General features: G+C 34.5%; 1 long non-coding RNA gene across 1 annotated transcript; it reads left to right on the top strand.

Annotated features, from left to right (window-relative positions):
* The first annotated feature begins 4,908 nt into the window (after window positions 1-4,908).
* LOC127860266 (uncharacterized) lies at window positions 4,909-6,106 on the top strand. The gene is made up of 3 exons (XR_008039660.1): window positions 4,909-5,037; window positions 5,354-5,534; window positions 5,892-6,106. It is a non-coding gene; the product is annotated as an uncharacterized LOC127860266 (long non-coding RNA).
* Window positions 6,107-25,034: the final 18,928 nt, after the last annotated feature.

Raw genomic sequence — 25,034 nt, 5'->3', positions numbered from 1 at the left:
GCATTATATTTGGGTAACAGTGTAGTACTATGAGTCCAGTAGAACACGAATAGGAGACTACAAAGTATATTTGTTGATAGTTGGAATGCCAATGAGAGCATCATGATTCACATATAAATTTAAAATTCAGATATGATGATTCTCTCAAAATTATTATGAGATGAAACATTTCCAACGTGGACAGTTTCTTTATCTTTAACAACCATTGAAGATTATACCGCTGTAATGGGTCATTTAAAGCATTTGCAAAACTTGAGTATTAGTAAAATAAAGTTCTGAAGTTTGTCGTTTGCTTCCTAACAGTTGATCACACACATTTAAACAGACAAAAAGCTTCCCATTCAGATTTCAATCAAAGCTGGAGGGCACATAACTTTGCAACAAATAGTCAGACCAAAACAAGTGGATCCGAGGATCCTTGAAAGCTCACCTGTAGCCCAGAGGAATAATACTCAAAAACGCTTGTCTGAAGCATTACTTTGACTTCAGGAGCATACATTGAACAAACTATGCAGGGGACCACAATTAGAGGTGTCTTACCAACATTTAATATTTTTGCTATTTAGTTTGCTTTGTGAGTCTTTATAAAGTATGATATTTCTTGAATGTGGTCAGTTTATAACAAAATGTGTAGAAGACCACTATCTGAAATTACATAGTATATATCAAAGCTCTGGGCCTTGTTCTTCAAATGAAGATTTTAAAAGTTATTTTATTGTATGTTCATATTATGAATGTGAATCATGGGATGTGGTTATTTACACCCCAGGTGTATGAAAACAGTTCACATGTAATGATGTAAGTATCCAACATTTGCCATAGTTCCAAAGCAAATAACTATGCAAACGATAGTGTTGCATACCGAAACATAATGTTTTGCACTTCTACATAGTATCAACAACACTTCTATAAAGCATGGCTAAAAGTGAGGAAGGTTGAAAAAGCCTGAACAAAAACCCGGAAGCTCCTGCATTTTAGCTTATTTGAAACAAAGAAATCACTTTTCCTGAGCTTAAAGACACCTGTATTTTTTAGTGCTTCAAAACAGAAAAGTTAGTTTGGCTAGCAAATATCACACTGTATTTCTTTAAAATTTCATGTAGATAAAATGTGATAGGCAAAATCTTTAAGATAACTCTAAACTTTCTAAACTATATGCAAATATTTACAGTATTACATAGATAAATGAACATGTTATAGCATTTTCTGTCTTGTATTTTTAAGTAATTTGTTTGTATATCTTATCTACTTTATTTTCTAATGATTTGATTTCCACGTCCGGTAATTTTCCACAAGTGTAACGTCCTCGGCGTGAGACTTGAACGCCTTTTTCCCATTTGATTGGTACTTGATCCTTTTTAAACAGATATCACAATATGCGCTACCTGGAGTGTTTTTTTTAAAACCCATATCTCCCCATTTCTCTCTACGAGGGTCTCTTTCATGGAGCCATTCCCAGCGCCACTTGTTGTTTACACTACTTTCAAGTTCCTTTGTGTTGTATCCCGGAGGCAAATACATGATTTTATCGTGTTTTTGTTTGTTTCGGAAGTGAAGTTATTTTGACTTGTCTGCCAGATTTTTTTGAGAGATAAAACCGTTTCGTAATGTCGTTTTCCATTGGTTGACCGATTTTCGTAACCCAATCAAAACGCATTTTTGGAAACCGAGTCAGATTCCGGATTTACTTTGAGTTATTCCATGCAGTAAACCATTTCTTAGACAAATGCATCGTAAATTATCGGCAGATTTCGCCATAATATTCTAATGAGGTGACATCATGCTGCCTTCTGCACACGCGGAGGGTCTTTTGGCTCGTATCCTTACCAGATTCCTTTTGCGGGAGACATGTTATTTTGGCTCTTAGCCGTTACTGTTTTAATGTTAAATGTCAGGTCCTATTCTTTACATCTTGGTTTCGATCGGAAATATTCGTGGACCATCTACCCCTTCCCCCCTCCAAACTTTCTCATCGATTCTGGACGAATTGAGAGATCGACCTCCGGGGCTTAAAAAAAGCCGGAACTTCCGGAAAAAAACGGAACACTTTTAGCCATGATAAAGTGATGTTCTATTACACAGAAAACTGTTTGCAACACTGAGAACACATTTACAATGATATTCATTATCCAAAATTTGCCTTTAAGTTTCAATATTGCTACATCTATCAGAAGTCTTGCTTATTTTAAATTGTATAAACATCATGTCTTTACAGATTCATGTGTTAAGAAATAAACTGATTCACGAAACAAAGTACTCATCAAAGTATTTGAAATTGCATGAAATATAACATAATGCATTTTTAACAAAGTACACTTCAACACCGTTATTTCGAACACCGATAATCCGAAGTCACCGTTAATTCGAAGTATTATTCGGGTCCTGATTTTGGTTCTTCTTTGTTTTATGTAAAAATTCATTGTTAATCCGAACTTCGTTAAACCGAAGAAATCGTTATTTCAAAGTGATTCAGTCGGTCCCAACACTATAATTCGCACCTTATTATCAATCTTTAATCTGAAGTCAAAACTGCAAAATACTGAGCGTATTTTCACACCTTGTCGTGGCGCGTCAAAAGCCGATAATTACACCTTTGTCGTCTGTGCGAAAGCAGGTGTTCAGAGAGACATCGCGTATTAGTTAAAAAAAGTCAATTCATTTCCGAAAATGTGTTCATATGTTTGTATGTCTGATAATTTGTGTTATTCGTTATATTTTATATGTTCTGTAATTATACAAAAATAAAAACAAGAAAAAGAATCTTTTTATTCCTCCGTTTGTTACAAGTGGAAATCTATTGCTATATGACTACTTTACGCTTTTAAGTAAGCGTGTAACCGAACCATGCGACTTCCACTTTTACAGAATCAAAGAAGTCTTCTGTCAAATGTTTATTTCGAATTATCGTTAATCCGAAGTTTTTTTAACGGTCCCGACGACTTCGAAATAACGGTGTTGAAGTGTATATACAATATGTTTACAACGTTTCATATTGCCACACAGAAAACAGAGAGACTAGGTTGTGAAAAAGTAAAACATATCCAAAATTTGCCAAAGTTCAAAGGAATATAACTGGGCAAAGAATATCGTGTGGTATACACACACCTTACATCTCGCACTGCTATACATTATAAACAACATTCATATAAAGCTTCATGATGTTTAGCAGAAAACTTAGAAACTAGTTCACACACATATCACGCAAAAAGCCATGAACAATTATGTTTAATATCCAAAATGTGATCAAGAAAAAATAACTCTGCAAGGAAGACAACTACATACACAAACATAAGGTCTTACATGTCTGCATACTTTAAACATCATAGTTATAAAGTTTTTGTTGAGAGACTTGTTTGTAACACAAAGTACAAATGTGCATCATGAGAACAGCTACCGGAACAACTGACCAACCAACCTACGTTTTTTTCTGTAGACCCTCACAAACTTCATTACTGACTGTATAATTAAATAATTAACATACCATAACAAGAAATGGCGCTGCAGAGGCCGACGCGTATCCCCACGATGCATGTTTGTTAGTAAAATGAGTAAACATTTCTGACCCGGCCCCCCCCCAACCCCCATAACTTTTGACCCAGGGGTCAGATCAAAATTCCACATAGTGCACCGTTGCACATATGCTCATAGCTACCATCCCTTCTCGAAATAAAATACGCTTTTTAACAAAATACACTTTAAGAAGTGCATTTATTCTGCGCTTTCTCCAAAAAAGTGTATTTTTTCTGCGTCTTTCGTTTTAAAAGTACACTTAAGTGCATTAAAGTGTATTTTTCGAAATTAGAGCGTGTTTTTTCATAATCTTTTGAATTGCCAAGTGTATTTTTTCTGTACTTTTATATGATTGAGTGCGTCTTTTCAATGGAAGTGTATTTTTAACTATATCTTTTCCAAGACAGTGTGTCTTTTCAATTTAAGCGTATTTAAGTGTATTAATAAGTGTATCTTTTCTGGGTCTGAACATATTTTCTACTTTTCATACATTATATATTAGTAGTAAAAATTTTGTAGTATTTACAAAAACAACACAAATACAAGTGTTATGTATGACATTATCAAATGTTTATTGATTATTTGAAAACATCAAGAAAATAATACTATGCATAATAAATTTTTTAACAACAATGCTTAACAGCTTTAAAAAGCACAAGTTCAACTAAATCAGGCTGTGGGTCACTTATTAAAAATATTGAACATGTCAAAAATATTATGTGGGCTTCTGGCAAGCCCACATACTATTTTTGACACTTTCAATATTTTTAATATTTAAATTATATTTTCTCAAATTTCTTATACTGATATTTAACCCAAATAAAATTAATATCTACCACATTGTCTACTAAACACATTTTGTAAAGGCAATTAAAATAATATTTATAATAGAATTATAATTTTCTAACACCTTTCAGTATGTCAAATTGAAATATTCACAAATAAATATAATATGCTAAGGGTTATGTGCATGTATTGTAATTTGTGATTTCATAAACAATAAACAGATTGTCATTTCTCAGTAATGATATTCAATTTAAGGTCACAAAGAGAAGAATTGTTATCAGTGATGTGTATTATATTTTGGTGTTGAAATTTGCCTTTATCAGTAGATATATCTCAAGCTGACACAACAGATAAAAGATCAGCTCTCCCCCAATTAAATCAAATATGCATCATAAACACTAATCTCTTATCAGTGATGCAGCAATGCCTAACAAAGGGGTGCATATCATCTGCATACTTTTGATTGGTTGATAGTTTTTGTTTTGAAAACAAGCCACTTTTGATTGGTTTAGGGCACAGGAAGTAAATTTGTTTAAACAAGCAGGTGTCAGCAACTGATAATGAGCTACATTTTTAGACATGATTTAGCAAATTAAGATTTTAAATTGTACATGTAGTGTCAAATGTCTTGAAATACTGTCAGCATGAAGTATTGTGTGATGAAAACAAAGTGTATTTACTACAATGTAGTAAATCAAAGGAGGTCCAAAGTGGCTGGATACTGAAGAACAGTTGTAACAGGTTTGTATTTTTATTTCTGCATCCCTTTTTTAATTAAGTTCATTGAATTAATTATGATCATTATCATGTTTATGTATTGTCTCTGGTATAAGGATAAGTAAATGCATTGTAATTTTAAGGAAAACTAACACCAATTGAAACAAAAATAGATAAATATACAAATTAAAAAGTGTTAATGTTGTGTACAGTGAATTATTATGGCTGTGTTTTATGGTTATTGTCATCTTAAACTTTATTTATAGCTAAGTCTGGTCATTACTGAATGGACTTCTTTCCCTCATATTTCAATGAAAACTTTTATATTTTGATTTTAAAGGTAAAACTCTTGCCCCAAGGAAAGAATGTGCATTATCACCTGCTAAAAAAGGAAGAAACAGGGGGATACTGACTGATGTATGGGCTTTAACACCAGGTTTTTACCCTTCAAGAGTTGGCCAACTAGAGTGAAGCAGGAGAGTGGGCTGTGCTTGACTAAGAAAAGCTGGATTTGTTGAGAGGTAAAACTATACAGGTTATTGCATTTAAAATGCATCACACTTCCAGCCAGTCCAGACAGCCAAATGAGACCACGCATCTTAGTTCATTTTCAAACTGTATTGTCTACAAAACGCTATTTCTTTGATGATAAGAGTTTAGTCACATGTGATCACAGGATTAAAAAATTGCAAAAATAAACAAACAAAAACAACAAGCAAACAAACTTGCATTGATTTAAATTTCTAATTATAATCGCAACAAGATTACCATTACAGCAATATTTCATAGTTAAGTGAAACAAAAACCTTACAATTTAACAAGTATGAAGAATGCCTCGCCCTTTTGATAGTGTGTGATATCATGTTTATCTTTTGCAGATCAATACGCATTCAAGATCCTTAAGAAGAGAAGGACACAAGCAACATCAGTGGTAGATGTCACTCCAGCCCCTGCTTTTCCGGTCTCGCCTGCTGCTTTCCAGGTCCCTCCAGCTGCCAAGATCAGGTCTAGGCACTGGCTGCCATCCAGGTCCCCCTGGCGGTTGCGGTCGTGTTCTCAAATGGCTGCTGTACTGGACTACTGGTCCCACCACCATATCGTTAAGGTCTCTCCAAATGCTGAAGTCCAGGTTCCTCCGGCCACTGCGGTTCAGGTACCCCAACAGCTGTGACCTAGTTCTCTGCAGCAGCTGCGATCTAAATATATTGACCCACTGCGGAACACTGCGGTTAATCGTTTTTTCCATACAATCTTCCACAAATGCCTCATTTTATAATGAAGTGTACAATTCTTATGTTCATATTTGTTTGTGTTATAAAGATGATTTTCCTGCACATTGTGTTTTTTTCCCTTAAAACTGCATGGGGCTATTACTTTTTTTACTGAAACATATCAGCACAAAATTGTAAAAGACTTTAACATACTTTAATACAAAAAAGTGTTTAAACCCACAGGAAACCACCTTGCCAAAAACCCACAAAAACTTACTGAGCAGGTTATTGTTTGCCAAAACCTAGCGAGTGTGCATTTCATTGTCCATATGCTTATAAATTTAATTATTAGAATGAATTATCTTTAATGTATTTTTTTTAGATATAAAAACTCAAGAAACTTACATAATTTTTGCGCCACATTACAAGTTTATTTGAATTTGTGTCACTCCTAAGATTTTCCCATGGCCTCCGAATGTCTCTCTTACCCTCTGAAAGTGTTTGTGTTTAGAAATTATTTATAACGTTACTTTTAATAAATAAATCTATTTCAGACTATAAAATACTGTTCTAGCTGTTGATATGTCCCCTTTATAGTTAAAACTGAGATAACTTGTGAGTAAATAGTTGTAAATGGTTGTATATATTTCCAAGTTTGGAAAGTTATGTAGATCTCAAATGTGCTTTCATGTCCATAGTGCTTATATATTTAATAATAAGAACGAATTATCTTTGATGTCATTTTAGGTTTTTTCATATAAACTCGAAAAACTTACATAATTTGTGCGCCACATTACAAGTTTGGCAAGAAAAAATCTTTAACAATATTAAAAACCATGTGAGGATTGAGAAAGATTTAAAAAAAACTATTTTGCTATTTGACAATTTGGTAAGCCTACATGTATGTCTTTGTCTTTCAACATATTTTATTTGCCATTGTTATTTATTGTGATATTGTTTGAAAAAATTGTATATTGACATGTTTTTTTTTCAATGCATTCTTTGTATGGAACAATATAAACCAAAAAGTATAGGGACAGGGGGAAGCAGTTGCAGAGGAAAGCGGAAAAGCTTTTAAGCACCCATAGAATGGCCTTAACTACTTGTTTATTTTAAAATGATTTATGTGAATAAATGTGTTTATTTCAAAGTTTATTTGCTGTTGTTCTCTCAGATCATATTTAAACCGGCCACTTTTCATATCCAAATGAATGTTTTTTTAATAGACATTTTCAAAAATACACTTGAGCGTTTTTTTTCTTCAAAAAATACACTAGAGCGTATTTAAAAAAAAAATACACTTGAGCGTATTTTTTTCCCCAAATTTTTCAAAAAATACACTAGAGCGTATTTTTTTCAAAAAATACACAAGAGCGTATTTAAGTGTATTTTTTCATGTTTTCCTAAGTAAATTAAAACGCTTAAAATACGCTTCAAGTGTACTTTTTGGGGAACAAAAAAAAACGGCAAGCGAATTAATACACTTAAATACACTTAAGCGTATTAATTCACTTAAAAACACTAAAGTACACTTTAAAATACACACAAAAGTGCATTTATACACTCAAAAAGTGTATTATTTGAACAGAAAAATGCAGTTGTTTAGTTAAATGCGCTTTAAAGCGCATGTTATTGGCACCATATTTTTTTCAGCAAAAAATACGGTGCCAATAACATGCGCTTTAATGCGCATTAAAAGCGCATTTAATGCGCATTTAGTGCACTTTTTCGAGAAGGGATGCGAGTAAGTTTCAAGGTTCTAGTGCTTAATATAGTGTAGGAGGAGATAGTGGCCAGGACGGACAGACAGACAGACAGCGGAGATAACCACATAATCCACAAAGAGCGTGGGGATAATTATTTTAACTCAGTTCAGTTGAATGACTATGTTTTTGGCCTTTACACCCGTCAAGATATCATCGGAACAATTGAACAAAGGTTTCACTGTAGAGATTAAGGAAAACTGCCCCATCCCAGGCTGTGGCCATGTTTTTCCAAAGAAGTGGAATCATTTTAAATTTCTGATGAGATATTTCTTAAGATCAAATATTCTGCAAAGTTTCATCATGATGCCACCACAAATGCATTAATGGGCTTGTTTAAAACCATTGCCCAAGCACACTGCTTGACATAAAAAAATCTACAGTAAAAAGGTCGCTTAAGGCCATATGGTCAGCCCAGTGAAATGGGCTGACCCATGTATACATGAGGGGACTTTGCAGTGTTGGTGCGGTGCTTTAATAAAAATCTAATCATTTAAAAATATGTTTAAGTAAAACTATTATAAAGCGCTATAAATTATATTTTCAACAGAAATCTGAGTAGATATAACATTGCTATGAAAGCAGTTTTTTCATTGGGACCACAAATGCGACACATATAGTGTTAAAAAGCTGTTTATTTCATTTGACCTTGTTAACTAGTTCTGATATTAAGTGACCCAATTTCAAAAGGAACAACTGTGAGCAAGAGAGACAAAAGGCAGTAACAAAAGCTCAAATACACAAAATGATGGGAACTATATATTCTATGATAAGGAACAAGAGGGCCATAGCAACCCATAGCAACCAACCACCTCACCTGACTTCAAAGTACAACACAAGTCAAAGACTTGACCTGGTTAAATAGTTTGTTTTACATATAATGCCATTTTCACTGTCTATCATCACCACTGGAAATAGATAACAAGCGAAGCGAAAGTAAACATCACGCAAGAGGTAGTGCTCGTGAAAAGAATAAGTTTTACCATTTTGTTCGCTAACGTTTTCAAAAAACTGTGTGACAAATTAATAGTGGACATATCAAACTTATAACGTAAGTAGTTGGAGTTCTTTATTAATACATTCGAGTGTTGAAATAAATCAATCATCAGCCACCTGGTACCAAAAATTAAGTTCATTGGGGCATCTTTTTCCTTTTGTCCGAGGAAAATATAATAATTTTGCCGAATTTTTTAATGGTGTGCAAATAGAATTACAGAAACTATCGTTTTTTGCAAGCTTCAGCCCAAAAATCAAGTTAGTATGCAAATGTTTGGCTAAAATATAAACTTCGTTGTGTACGGCGAATAGAACCTGACGTGTACGCCGTATAGCTAAATAAAATTAAATTGTGTACGGCAAATTGTTTTGAGTTTGAAAGGGAAAAAAAATGAAAATTTCGCAAATACGTGACCATCTTGGTATAAAACAAATAAATACAATACCGGTAATATTCTTTACGATGAGACCGTTTGTGGCCAAAGAAAACGTCTGATGCATTGTCGATATTTAAAAAATGTTTTGTATTACGGGCACCTGCTTCATAGAGAATAACAGGTAATTGCCTGATCTTTTTGTAATATATCAGGCAAGGCTTAGAATAATATATCGGCGAGGCTTGCCGAGCCGTTATTTTATTCGTGCCGAGCCTGATATGTTACAAAAAGATCAGGCAATAACCTGTTTTTCTTTTTAATATACCTCTACGTCCCCAATTTTAAAGAAATAATGAAAAAAATCGCTAAAAAGCTGCAGTTATAAAATAAAATATCAGGCAACGTTTATCATACCCCCACATTGATATCTGCCTTATATAACGTTGCCTGATTATTTTTTTTATCATGGTCAATAGGAAGTTCTTATATCAGTCATGTGTGGAGGATAGTCATATTACTCGGAATAAACTACAAAGTAATCATCTTTAGTGAAATCAAATCAGATTCAACAAGCCAAACTATTTGATCCCAAGATGTAATATATTTTAAACACAAAATGCAACACAAACAGCAAAAAAACATTATTTTTTATGCAAATATTAAACGCGCGTGGTCATGTCATCATTATTAACACGTCAAAATACAAATGTCATATTCTTTCCCGCTAAAAATGCAGCTTTTTAGCGATTTTTTTTTTCATTATTTCTTTAAAATCGGGGACGTAGAGGTATGATAAACAGAAAAACAGGTTACTGCCTGATCTTTTTGTAATATATCAGGCTCAGCGCGAATAAAATAACAGCTTGGCAAGCCTCGCCTTTATGTTATTCTAAGCCTTGCCTGATATTACAAAAACATCAGACAGTAACCTGTTATTCTCTATATATCAGGCAGATATCAATGCGGTGGTATGATAAATCGATCGACCATTGTTCAGTCCATATTTTAGTTTAATACGATTCTAGTGTATTTCATCGTAGTTATGTTTTAAAATCAAGATGAGTCGATAAAATATTTACTTACAAGTGGATTCCAATCAGGATTTAGTTTAAACATATTTATTTCTTATGGCATGTACAATATATACAGATGTTACACAATATAAGCAGAAAAGGATTGAAACGAAAGAAGCAAGTTCAGGATTTGATATACAACTCGTGCAATTATTGGAACTCGGCTGACTTTCTGTTCACAGCCTTGTAGCGTTTAACCGCAAACGCACATGGCGTCGCCATTGTTTTAATTTCAGCACATGTGCTGTGTTTGCGTATTAATTTGGGGACAAAAACAAAGTTTAAAATTAAGATTTATACATCATTAAAAAAGGGCAAAAGTCCGATTTTTAAGAATATATATTTTTATTGAAAATGTATTTTCTTAAAATCATTTTAATGTGCGACAACTTTGGCAAATACGCTGCAACTATTCACCGTACACGACTTTTGCCATAAACAACTATTAGCCGTACACTACAGTTATTTTAATTTAATAGATTTCCACGAACAATAATCAAACCAAGACAAGAAATAGCGTTAAGATGGTATATATTGCATATAAGGATAGGAAATCAACTCCATACCCGATGGCAAACCATGTTTTCATGAAAGAAAAGCTGTTTCTTCGAGAAGTTCCAATTTCAACACGGTACCAAGCAGTCATAAATTTGTGTAAATAACGCTTCATCAATACGAATTGCAAGATAGATACACATTTTTAAACAAATTAATCTGTCTGTAAGATACCTAACACGCACTGGTTATCCAGGAGCGAGTTATTATGAGATATTTTAGGTAAATACTGACTGCTCTCCATGGTTGGTTTGTTTATTTTCGCTTCGCTGGTAATCTATTTCCGGTGGTGATGATAGACGGTGATTTTCTGATCATTGGTTCATCAAAACAAGAGATGTGTTTGTCAGAAACACAATGCCCCCTATTGCGCCGCTTTGAAGCCATACATTTGACCTTAAGTTTGACCTTGAAGGATGACCTTGACCTTTCACCAATCAAAATGTGCAGCTCCATGAGATACACATGCATGACAAATATCAAGTTGCTATGTTCAATATTGCAAAAGTTATGAAGAAGGTTAAAGTTTTGGTTAAAGTTTTTGAATTTGTTTTTTTGACCTATGAGCTTGAAGGATGCCCTTGACCTTTCACCCCTTAAAATGTGCAGCTCCGTGAGATACACATGAATGCCAAATATCAAGTTGCTATCTTCAATATTGCAAACGTTATGACCAAGGTTAAAGTTTTGGTTAAAGTTTTGGGACACACACACAGACAGACACATACAATGACAGACAGGCCAAAAACAATATACCCCTGATCTTTCGATCCGGGGGCATAAAAATGTTGCTTTTAAAGTGGTTACGTGGTTTGTGAAAAGTGGTCTAGTTTTTGACCCCACTTGATCTAATTTAAGACATGTCCAATATATTGTCAAGATAAAACTGTGTTGCTAGTTTCATCCAGATTGGGTCATAAATGTTATTTCTTAGAGGAAACAACGTGTTTATCTATTTTCACTTGTGACGTAGTTTTTGGACAAAATTGACCCAGAGTCATATTTGGCCAGTTCTTGTCAAGATAAATTTGTTGACAAACAAGGGCACAAATACTACAAAGGGCCATGAGGATTGGTTGGCTAGCAGTATGGTTGGTACACATGCTTCTAACCTACGTGACCCGGGTTAAATTCCTGTCCCGGCAGCATGTGAGATGGATGGTCACCATACCAGACAGGTACTACAGCTTCCCCCCACAGCTTATGAAATAAAAATAAAAGTACTGACAGTACTGGTGTGACGATGCTTTTGAAGAGGATGGATATAAAAGCATCAATTTAAGTAGATCTACATCATCACAGTTGTGTATGTGGGTACGGAAAAAAAATTTGGAACGTAAATTGTGTGTACGAAAAAATTATGCCAAAAAAAATTTGGTTACCAAAAAAATTAAAGTACGAAAAACAATTGGGTACAAAAACAAAAATTGGGTATGAAACCAATTGGGTACGAACAAATTTTGGTACGGAAAAAAATTGGGGGTACGGGGACGTAGTACCCCTGGGGAACTTGACCCACAATCGCACATTCTTGGCCCTTTCCGTCAAACATCGGATAAGTACCTTGAAGGCTATAGTATGAATACACATTTATGGCGTACCATTTGGGTCGAAAGTCAACAAGACCAAGTAGCTAAAAAGATAACTGTACTTTTATGTACAATATGTATGTCGAAGAACATTTTTTGTATTTCGACGTACAAAATTGTAATTGGACGTTCAGTTTTTACTGACCCTTGAGTGTAAGCCAATGAGAGGACGCCTTACATCTGTTGTTTTTAGAGATATTTGACAATGAACATTATTATTATTATTATTATTATGCCCCCCTTCGAAAGAGAGGGGTTAGATTGTTTTGCACATGTCAATTGGTCCGTCAGTTTGTCGGTTGGTTGGTCGGTCAGTCCACCAGAGGGTTTTCGGATGATAACTCAAGAACGCTTACGCTTAGGATCATGAAACTTCATAGGTACATTGATCATAACTTGCAGATGACCACTATTGATTTTCAGGTCACTAGGTCTAAGGTCAAGGTCACAGTGACTCGAAATAGTAAAATGGTTTCCGGATGATAACTCAAGAATGCTGAGGCCAAGGATCATGAAACTTCATAGGTACATTACTCGTGACTGGCAGATGACCCCTATTGATTTTCAGGTCACTAGGTCAAAGGTCAAGGTCACAGTAACTAAATATAGTAAAGTGGTTTCCGGATGATAACTCAAGAATGCTTACACCTAGGATCATGAAACTTCATAGGTACCTTGATCATGACTGGCAGATGACCCCTATTGATTTACAGGTCACTAGGTCAAAGGTCAAGGTCACAGTGACCCGAAACAGTAAAATGGTTTCCGGATGATAACTCAAGAATGCTTATGCCTAGAAATGGTTTCCGGATGATAACTCAAGAATACTTACACCTAGGATCATGAAACGTCATAGGTACATTGATAATGACTGGCAGATGACCCCTATTGATTTTCATGACACTAGGTCAAAGGTCAAGGTCACAGTGACTTGAAATAGTAAAATGGTTTCTGGATGATAACTCAAGAATGCTTACGCCTAGGATCATGAAACTTAATAGGTACATTGATCAAGACTGGCAGATGACCCCTATTAATTTTCAGGTCACTAGGTCAAAGGTCAAGGTCACATTGACAAACAAGAAATGTGTTTGTCAGAAACACTATGTCCCCTTCTGTGCCGCCTGATTTAGGTTTTTTGAAAGTTGACCTTGAAGGATGACCTTGACCTTTAACCACTCAAAATGTGCAGCTCCATGAGATAAACATGCATGCCAAATATGAAGTTGCTATCTTCAATATGGCAAAAGTTATTGCAAAATTTTAAAATTGGCACAAACAGACCAACGGACAGACAGACAGGGCAAAAGCAATATGTCCCCCACTATAGTGGTGGGGGACATAGAAACGTATTCACACAATGGCTGCAACTAAAACTGACAGCCCATATGGGGAGGGGCATGCATGTTTTACAAACTGCCCTTGTTATTTATACCAAATTATGCGACTATCGACCGCTTACTAATAGATATTGAGCGTATTTATTGAACATTATTATAATTATTTATACCAAATTATGCGACTATCGACCGTTAACTCATAGATAGTGTGTGTATTTATTGACCTGGCGTAGCGGAATTAACCTCTGACTTATGCAAATAATGGTTAGCACAAAATACAACCAAACTAGGGAGTTTATTATACATTTTTAAAGCCGTAATCGTTTGGTTACCGTTGGGAATTTCTTCAACAGTAATGCGCTGGACCGTGATATTCCGCCCCGCATGGTCAATAAATACTAACAATATGCTTTATAATTTTAATTTAAATAAAGGCTACCTTGAATATTCTTCAAATGGGTATTTAAACTATTTCAATCCTTTAAATACTTGAAACTTCTTTGTAAAATGTTTTTTTTTTCAATTTTGATATTTATATTTATTTTGTCCTCAATTAAAAAAGAGACATTTATTATGAAATCTGAAGAAAAAGCGGCTCTTGAGACAAGTGTTTTGATCGGCTGTTAAGAAAATTTGTACGTTGAAGTACAAATTGTACTTTGACATACAAATATATACTTTGAAGTGTATTTCATTTGGCAGTGGCTAGTCCTACGGCCCCGTACGGCTAGACAAGAGGCTAGCTGTACGGCCTCGTACGGGTAGACAAGAGGCTAGCCGTACGGCTCTGTTCGTATAGTCTTTCCACATTTGTATGTGTTTGAAAAATCTTAAATGACATCATCTGACCATTCATGTCCTAGATTTCAAAATAAAGGCCCTGGTCTGACACATCGTTAACATTACCCTTACAGAAATAAAAAAAAGGTTGCCGATATGTAGCGGCAATGTTTCGGCTACAAAGCCGCTACCATTTTTTGAAGCCACAACTACAAGCCAGAAAGTAGCCAATAGTAGCCGCTAGCGGCTACCTTGTGGCAATCTAATGGCTAGTAGTGGCCGCTAGCCCCTCTTAAAGCCACTAGCGGCTCATAGAAGCCAGATGCTGGCCAGAACATATTCTTATATAAAAAAAGTGCAATTATGAGCAAGATGGTAGCCACAACCAATACTTAAATATTAATCTTGAAAACACAAAAGTCTTATAGTAGCCACTAGTGGCTCTTAGTAGCCAGAAGGTAGGCACAATTGTACAATGACATCATATTTTGTATGATGTCATGACATCACTGATGATGTCATCAGACAAAAATCAAAATAGCTGAAGAATCTGACAAACAAAAAGAAGTTACTGGGAAAGAGTCAAAGTCATTGTAAGTAAGCTGTGGTGGTTAATACAGTTTCAATTGGTGTATATTTATGAAAAAGCATGGATTTGGAAATAAAAACCTGAATTATTGAAATATTAAATATGATTATTCATACCCAAAAAAAGGATGTCAAGTTTTAACACTGAAATTTTTTCTTTAACATTTGATTAGGCTAAAAACAAAGGTTTTGAATAAAAATCATGTTTTAATTCATGTGTTGAAGGTATGTATCTAAACTTATTTATTATAAGATAATTTATTTTTACATTTCAATTGTTGTTGCTTTTAAACAAAGGCAGTAAAATTACATTTATCAGAGCAAGATTAATTTAATCTCTGGATTATTTCAAAAGGTTGTCATTATGTTTTAATTCTAGCTGTTGGGCTGGCCATTTGTCAAGTCAACATAAAAGACAAAAGCAATCCATATTTATTATTTCTAAGAGTGTTTCTGATAAAAAAAAAATGTTGCAGTTTTTCAGATTGGCCCCACTTTCCTCAGGACAGGTGTCCTAAATGGTCAATTTTTTTCTGAACATTTGTCCTAAATCATGAAAAAACTTTCAAACAGCATGTTATTGTAAAGTTAATTAACTAGTCAAAACTAAATCCAATTACATTTTACTTCAAATAATTAATACTTTATAACTATAGACTTATAGGAAGTTTTTTAGTAGAAAATGCATTGGTTTGCAATGTATAATATGGTATTGTAGGTTCATATATGTTCATGGCTGTCAAGGATTGCAATCATTACACTCTGGAACAGCAGACGATTTATTTCATAAATCTTGTGGCTAGAGCAGAGCCAAAACTAGTAGCGGCAACCGAGCCACAATTAGTAGCCAGAGCAGAGCAAGAACTAGCAGCCGCAACATAGCCAGAACTAGTAGCGGCAACCGAGCCGCAACTAGTAGCCAGAAAGCTCATTTCATACGAAAATGCGGCTACAAAGCCGCAACTAGTAGCGGCTACTGAGTCGCAACATTGCGGCAACTGAGCCGCTAATAGTTGCCGCAGGGCCTAAACTTTCGTAAGGGTTAACAATAAACTGTTACCAGTCTTCTGAAATTAATTTTTATTGAACTATGTAATGAAATCTAAATCGGGCACTGATTTATCTTGTTTTAAAACAGTCATAGATCAGTTACTAGTGTGGTCTCTCGGTAATGACCCATTTTTGCTTACTTGTCACAACCTTAAAACTTTCCACACTTCTATAATAGGCTTAGCAAATCTGGATTTAGGGGATCTTCAATGGTACATTTAAACTTTAGCTCTGTCACAAGATTGCTGGTAAAGTCAAGTTACATATTTCAATCTAGGCCTGTCAAACTCCAAGTGTCAAAGACAAATGAAAGATGCGTTCATTAATTATTGTCCCATTGTTTACTACTGCTGTGAGTTTTTATATAATATAACTGATGACCATCATGTCATTGTGAGAGAAAATTCACATTATCTAAGTATATCAGGTTGAGCAGTTTTTATGATAACAAAGTTGGCTTGTTTTCAATGTCACTTCTGGGGATCAAACCGCAGCACAACCTTCTGCAATCAAAGACGACACTCTACCACTAGGCTTTTAGGAAGATATGTGAAATTTTTCGATCCCTCGTCAGAGCAACCAAACCGAAAATTTAATCAATTATTGCAGACTCGGTATTATTGAGTCAGTTCATGAAATATTATGGAAGATGCAACATCTCTCACGCCCCCGGCATCGCTTTAAGCAGTATTCACTTCTCAGCACGAAAGTGCTGGAGTCATTGATCCCGAGGGACCAGAAAAAACACTTGATTAATGTTCAAAATAAAATCATTTGATTAATGACAACACTATTATTTGAGCCAGGTCACAGGGAAAGGACAGTCTAATCAGTATCCAATTAAACTATTTGTTATTGTCAGAAAACCGCTTTAAGCAAACAACTTTCAAGCGACTGCAGGCTGATCTAGATCCAAACTGGCCACAATCACCTTAATGTCTCTTTTACTGTGACACAGTTCATTTGACTTTAAAATGATATCAAATACTAAAATAGAAAGAAGAAATAATACAAACCAGTAATTTGAGCAAAGTAAAGACTTTGTAATCAATGTTTTCTGGACAGCTTGGTGTTGAATTTGGTGATATGCAAATCCCATGTGATATGTTGATATCGGATATCATAGTCATTCAATAAGTCGCAAAATGCTCGAATACAATTTCCAAAGCAAAATGTGACTAAAATTGATAACTAAAAATTCCAATTTTGCTGTGTCCAGCTGTCAAGTCTTCAGATCCAAAATTAAGTCCTGCATTCACATCGAATATATCCTTCGAATTCAATCCATTGTTGACATTAGTGGAGATTTAGTTAATAAATAACTCATATATCCTAAATGACAGTTTCTAAATAGCCAAAAAAGCCGATGTACGCTGTTAGAAAGTTTTGAAACGAAATTGAACATTCTCTCATGGACGCGGCCATTGTTGTCGACACTAATGACAACTCTGCAGCAGAATGTGGGTCACACTAAAACACAGACCAATCTGAGGACGATATAGATTATAAATCATAATCTAAATCGTCCGCAGACTGGTCATTGTGAAGAATTATTTCATGGTATGTTAACCTTGACTCGCTGCTGAAAGCAGCATCGTCAAAAATTGAAAATCTTTCAATTACAACCAATTAAATGGAGATTGCAGCTTTATTTATAACTTATCCCAACTTATGTAAGTGTAGTCAGTTAATTAGGTAGGAGTGACTGGACACACCATGGGTCCTTACATAATGCAGCTTCAGGTGAGTAAGCACCTGATCAACTATGAAACGCATACACATCATTCTTCCAAAACTGTTTGCAGCCAAATTTCCTTAATTAATAATCTTCGTATACGGTTCCTCAAATGTGAAAGTTTGAGCATTCTCAACCCAGCAAGTAAGGAGTTGAGAACACAACATTCTTAATATATGATCAGACAAAGAGGTACAAGTGGGCAGAAAGACAGACTGACAATAGAAATGCTTAAATCCTTCAACTTTGTGGGAACATAAAAATCATGTACTTAATGTGGAAATGACAGGACACAAGTATCTACAAAACATGATATTAACCCATTTATGCCTAGAGTGTAGAAAAAAGGCCTTTGCAAACAGCGTAGACCCAGATGGGACACCGCATGATGCTGCATTTTATCAGGGTCTGCGCTGTTTGCTTAAAGGAATTTCTGTAAGAAATATTCTAAATATAGAAATAAATATACTAAACATCCCTAATATTGGAAATAAATTGATCCAATTTAGAAGGATGGGAGAGTCCTATAGGCTTAAATGGGTTAACAATCTCAATCCTGACTTTATGTTACTGATAATTTAAATGAAATGTTTTCAGGTTGTATCCATGTTAAACAATCACACAAGTTTCTATATTGCAATTATCAAGAATGTATATGCTCCACACTGTAAACATAACATAATAACAGGGTTGTCAAGAAACTTATCTATAAATACTTGATTAACACCTGTGTGCCTTTACTGTCCCTGATCACACAATTTGCCATAGGTAGCTGATAAAGTCCTTTCAATGAGAATCCGGCTCTGGTTCAATGTAATGTTTGCATAAATGTTAAGATATGAATACAGTGGAAATGTGATGCATTAAAATGTGTCTATTGCATGTGTCATGATTTGTCATGATCTGATCTGCAGTTCAATACACCGTCCAATTTACTATCAACTTGAGGAAGTATGAACAAATATGGGCTGTGCTCTATGAAAAAAGGGGTTTAATGCGTTTGGACAAGGGCTTCATTGATTTTTCTCGACCCAGATTCAAACGTGACCTTCAAATTGTTAAGATGAACAGTCTGACCAAGTTTCATCAAGTCATAAATGTGGCCCTAAAGTGTTAACAAGTTATTTTAAGCACTAGTTTAAACATATTTATTTTAGCTTGATTTCATCGAAAGCCTTAGGCTTATTGAAATGCTCTCGAGTCTATTTCCTGGGATTAGAAACAGCACTTGGTGTCAGAGATGGACGGAACTCCTCAGTAGGAATTGAACCCGTGACCTCCTGATCGCTAAGCGGACACCATATCCACTACACATGGTGACATTTTTTTAAGCATTGACCTACGGTGTCTAAGTTTGTAGATGAATATGACCCAGATTCAACGTTGGCTTAGGTATTGTCAAGATAAACATTCTGACAAAGTTTCACCAAGCTTGGGTCATTAATGTTGTCCCTAGAGTGGTAACTTTTTACTTGACCTTGTCACAAAGTTTCTTGACACTGGTGACCAACATTAAAACTTAGCCATAATATGTTTAATATGGCCAAAATAAACATTTTGACCAAGTTCTTAAACATTGAGTTATAAATGTGACATCTGGAGTGGTAATAAGGTCTGTATAAGATTTGACCTGGTGACCTAATTTCTTGACACATATCAACCAGATTCAAACTAGGCCTAGATATTAAGATAAACATACTGCTCAAGATTCATCAAGATTAAGTCCTGAATGTGGCATCTGGAATTAAACAAGGTTTTGTAAGATTTGACCTTGTGACCAGGTTTTTTTGAATTTACATAAAACAGATTTGAGCTGAGTCTAGATATCGTCAAGATAAACATTCTGACCATGTTTTATCCAGACAGAGTCATAAATGTTTCATCTATAGCGCTCACACAGTATTTGTATATGCTTTGGCCTGGTCATCTAGTTTTATATGCACAAGACTCAGATTGAAATTCAGCCCAACTATCTCCAAGATACACATTCTGACAAAATGTAATCAAGATTGAATAAAAAAGGTTGCCTTGAGAGTGGTAACAAGCTTTTTCTAGAATTTGCTTAGGTGACCTTGTTTTATTTCCTCATGTGACACAGATTCAAAATCAGCGTAGAAAATGTCAATATAAGCATTTTGACAAAGCTTTATCAAGATCTAGTAATTTTTTTTCTAGAGTGGTAACACCGTTTTTTTCTAGGATTTTACCTAGCGAACTTGTTTCTAAACGCAAGCAACTCATATTCAAACATGGCCTATATATTTTCAAGATAATATTTCTTTATGCTTTAGCTATAAATGTGAACCCTTTAGTGGTAACAAGGTTTTACTAACTTTTCACTTAGTTTTTTGACTGATGTGATCCAGATGTAAACTCCGCTTAGAACATATCAAGATAAACATTCTGACCAAATATGTTCTCAAGGTTTTTCTAAAATTTTGACCTGGTGACCTAGATTTTAAACAAACATGAACCAGATTACCGTAATTACTCTAAGTTTTCGGACGCTCTAAATTTTCGGACACACCCGTTTTTAGCCAAAATAATTATTTTTCGTGACTCTAAATTTTCGGACATACGGGTTTCCGTCCATTATTAATGACTCTCAATTTTCAGACAGTTTATTTTACAGGGCTATTCTATCAGAATTTTGCCCTGTTGCACTTATCTGGTGACACTTTGATCATGCATTTTTACAACCAGATTATGGCCATAAAGCCTGGCAGATAAATGCCTTAAGACAATGGACCATTACATTTGCGTTATTGGGTAAATAACCATGTATACCGCTAACAGACAATGGTTTGACCCAAAAGCTTTAAGTGAAACATATATACAGTCAATCTTGTATTAAGAGACCACTCAAGGGAGTAATCAAAAGTGGTCTCTTAATAAAACGGTCTTTGAATACAAAAGGCCATTCTGGAAGAATGCTTACCCTCAATTTTAATCTATATGAAGGATTATCTCTTTTATCCACAATGATTTTAACTTTTATAATAAAATGAATATAAACACAATACATAAACAATATTTTACTTATAATGTGTTTTATTTTTCACTTATTATAAATTATCATTTATTATAAATCAATTGTGTGTACATATTTATTTGCAAAAACAACATAGACAAGGAAATATTTTTCCTAAGAACAAAGAATTTTGCTAAAAATGTGTAACAGTCTACATATACATGTGTACAGCTAAAACTAGAAATAAATGTCAGAAGCCAAAAGCTATGATATATTATCACATGTATTTCTCTTTCCGTTTCTATATTGCGCGTTTTTTTTCACCTGACACATTATTTTCCACGTCTTCAAGCACCTCGGCTTTACGCTTAAGAATGTTCTGAATTTGGGTTTTTCCGACTCCAATCTCGTCTGCGATTTTACGTGCACTTATACTCTTTGACAATTCCAAAACCCGAATTTTCTCGTTCAACGTTAATACTTTTTGTTTTGACATTTTAATTTCTGCATGTACGCTTAAGGAAATCTAACTCGATTATGATACATAATGAGCTGAAAAAATTAAAACACGTCAATTGAAAACAAACAATCAGACCTGGTTGGAAAATTTATTAAGTAAATAACAACGTGATTGGCTTACAAATATCTACTAATTAGCATTATTACAAATTGGTAATGTACGGATTTCGACAGATGTTGCCGATTAATAGTTTATTTTCCGCACTTCTCAGGAAATGTTTGTCGCGTACAGTGCATTGTTTCTGCACCTGTTATCTATACTCGAGAAAAATCGGCATTGTCTCTTAACGATCCACATAGTAAACTATTTAAGCTGTAGACTGTGCGCAATACGTTCCCCTATTATTCAACTCAATAAATTAATACGCAGTCTACAACAATACCGGTCAGAACCGGTCAACGAGACAAAGCATAATCATAATGGTTGTGAAAACAAAGCAGAGGTGTAACAGTACATCTTATCGGCTTAGATAAACAATTAACACGGATTTGTCCCTGAAAGATCGATAGATTAACCACTTTTACCTCCTAGTGGTCGCTTAATACAAGATTCGGACATCAAAATACACACAAATCAGCGGTCGCTGGTCGCGTAAGACAAAAGTCGCTTAATACAATATCATTATATAGCGAAAAAGCTCCGTGGGATTTCAAAATGGTCGCATAAGACAAAGGTCGCTTAATACAAGTGGTCGCATCCACAAGATTGACTGTATAAGTAATTTATACTATACGGCGTGGTATTTTACAAGCACATGCTATTATATATTGATATAATTGACGCTATCCACATTGCTTACCCGTATCTGATCGTCAATGCAATATTTTTAGAGTGTCTCTAAATTTTTGGACCCCTGTTTTGTTTGTCTCTAAATTTTCGGACACATGTATTATTTTTTTTAATTTTTGTATCTAAATATTCGGACACAAAAAAAAAATATTATTTTTAAGTGTCCGAAAACTTAGAGTAATTACGGTAGTACCTGACCTAGATATTTTCAAGATAAACATTGCTACAAAGTTTCTTAAAGGTTTAGTCAGAAATGATACCTTTAGAGTGGTAATAAGGTTTCCCTAAAATATGATATCAAACTCAGGCTCGAATACATCAAGATAAACATTTTGACCATGCGTGTCAAGATTGAGTAATAAATGTGGTCTCTAGAGCACTAACAAGGATTTTTACCATTTGGCCTGTTGAGCTCGTTTTTTACCCATATGCTCCTGATTTAATCTAAGCCTAGATTTAGTCAAACTTAACATCCTAACCATGTTTATGTCTTATCCAATTTCTTTGATGTTTATCAACATTCAATTCGGCCTCTAGACCAGAATCACCTGTAAACCTTAATTTTCAAATGGTCCTCGCAAGTCTGTTTCTGAGGGGTTCCACTGTGTTAAAAATGTCTGGCCAGCTCATTTAAGTACAAACAGAATATTTATAAAAAACTGCATTATAGCTGCCACTTGTGATAAGACTTGTACAGGCCAAACACATTTGTTTCATAATACAAAAAAATGTCTAATGTCATTTATAAAAAATTACATGGATCCATATAAACGTAAACGATTATTTGAATGTTGCAATACAATTACTTCAAAAAATAGTATATCTCACTAAAATTAAGACACATGTTTACAAACTTTATCAACAAATCGTTACACTGTGTCAGTGAAAAGTAAAATGATTGTATAATGGCCTTATTATGAGTGAACAGGTGAACAGTATCACAACATCCAATAAATGTTCAGTGAACTTACACTGTGGATATCTTAAATAAAGTCTGTCCAGAGCTTTGATGTCAAAATAATCTTCAGTACCACAGATCAATCAAGCAGACAGATTCATACCTTTTTCGACCCTAAAATTTTCTACCCAGGGAACAAAGAGAGTTTTGCTTTTCTTTCATATAATTTAAAAAGAATTTAACATGTTTGACAATTTTCAATCATGAATACAAGTTTCTTCACAATAACTTTAAATATAACTTTAAATAATTGATCAAAGTTTGGAATTGAAATACATGCATATTTATAAGATGGATGAATAACATAGAGACCCCATTTAAGTCGCCTTCAATTTCTATTCAATATTCAATGTCTTTAATGAAACGTAACAGCTTCTTTCGCAAACATGTCTATTGTTCAAACAGCTCAGTAAGATATGTAAAGACAAATAACTCAGGAATAAGTGGATGACTTAAGGAATAGCATGAGCTGACAGTTTGTGGTTGGATTTTCTTTCCTTGCCTATGTATACAATTGTGCAAGGCTGGTATCTTTTTAAAGATAATTCTGTCCTCTTCTAACAATTGCAATAAAAGATATAGCGCCTGGCAAATTCTAAGAAAGTAAAATTAATAGGTCCTTCAAGTGGATGACTTAAGGAATAACATGAGCTGTGTTTGTGGTTTGATTTTCTTGCCTTGGCTATATTTACAATAGTGCAAGACTTTTATCTTTTTAAAGATAAATCTGTCCTCTTCCAATAATTGCATTAAAGTGATAGTATGAGCATTTTTCACTGTTGAATTGAGCTGAAAAGAATTAACAGGTCAAAAGAGGTAGTTAAAATGTGGTAAATGACCAATATAAATATCTGCAACTCATCTTGCTACCAGTTGTTTATCAACAAGAGGGCCTGAAAGGCTCAAAGTCGCTTAATGTAAGACAGCTTTGTTCCCAATAGTTAAGTACATATAGAAACTGATCCCCATTGAAACTGTTCCAAAAATTACTAAGTTCAATAGTAAGTTGAGAATCATCAAACTTATAAAAATTGGAATCATTTTCATCTCTGTTCTTTAATAAACTATCTTAGATGTTGGTAAATTTCCCAAATGTCCATTTCTATAAAATATCTTCAATGTCCAAAATATTAATTAATTACCGTGATGCAGATTCTTTAAGCAGTAACAATTAAGTTGTTGGGATGCTGATAAGCCCTATGCAGCACGCTTTATACACCCTCAGGCTAGAAGGACATTGGCCAATAGTCAACATCCAATAATATACTTCAATTCATCTTTTCTGGGCTTATCTCAATTTTAATTGGTTTTTGCATAGTCTAAGAGGAGTGTTGTGAATATAGATATCTGATCAACAATATCTTATAAAGCGAAATAAGCCACAAAATCTGGCTCCACAACCGTAATTGATTTGCATGTGATGCAGCTAAGAACTGCGCAGAAAATAGGCATTAACGATCTTTGATCTCATAGATATAAATTTTGATGGTTCATCACCACTGACCATAATCAACGCTGTGTAACTTTTTTTAAAAATATTTATTGTTAAAATTTATTTGTTTGAGATATGAAGACATATTTCACCCCATAAACTTAATGCCGACACACTAACAGACCAAAGACAAGGAAACTGCCCCACCAGCTTCAATATACCCTGCACATTTTGTTCATTTTGAGTGCCCTTGTCATAAATATATGCCTTTTGGGAAGTTTTTTTCAGGTAAAA

The sequence above is a fragment of the Dreissena polymorpha genome, chromosome 1, assembly GCF_020536995.1.
Source record: "Dreissena polymorpha isolate Duluth1 chromosome 1, UMN_Dpol_1.0, whole genome shotgun sequence".
In the NCBI taxonomy this organism is placed as follows: domain Eukaryota; kingdom Metazoa; phylum Mollusca; class Bivalvia; order Myida; family Dreissenidae; genus Dreissena; species Dreissena polymorpha.
This window is presented reverse-complemented; position numbering and strand designations above follow the sequence as displayed.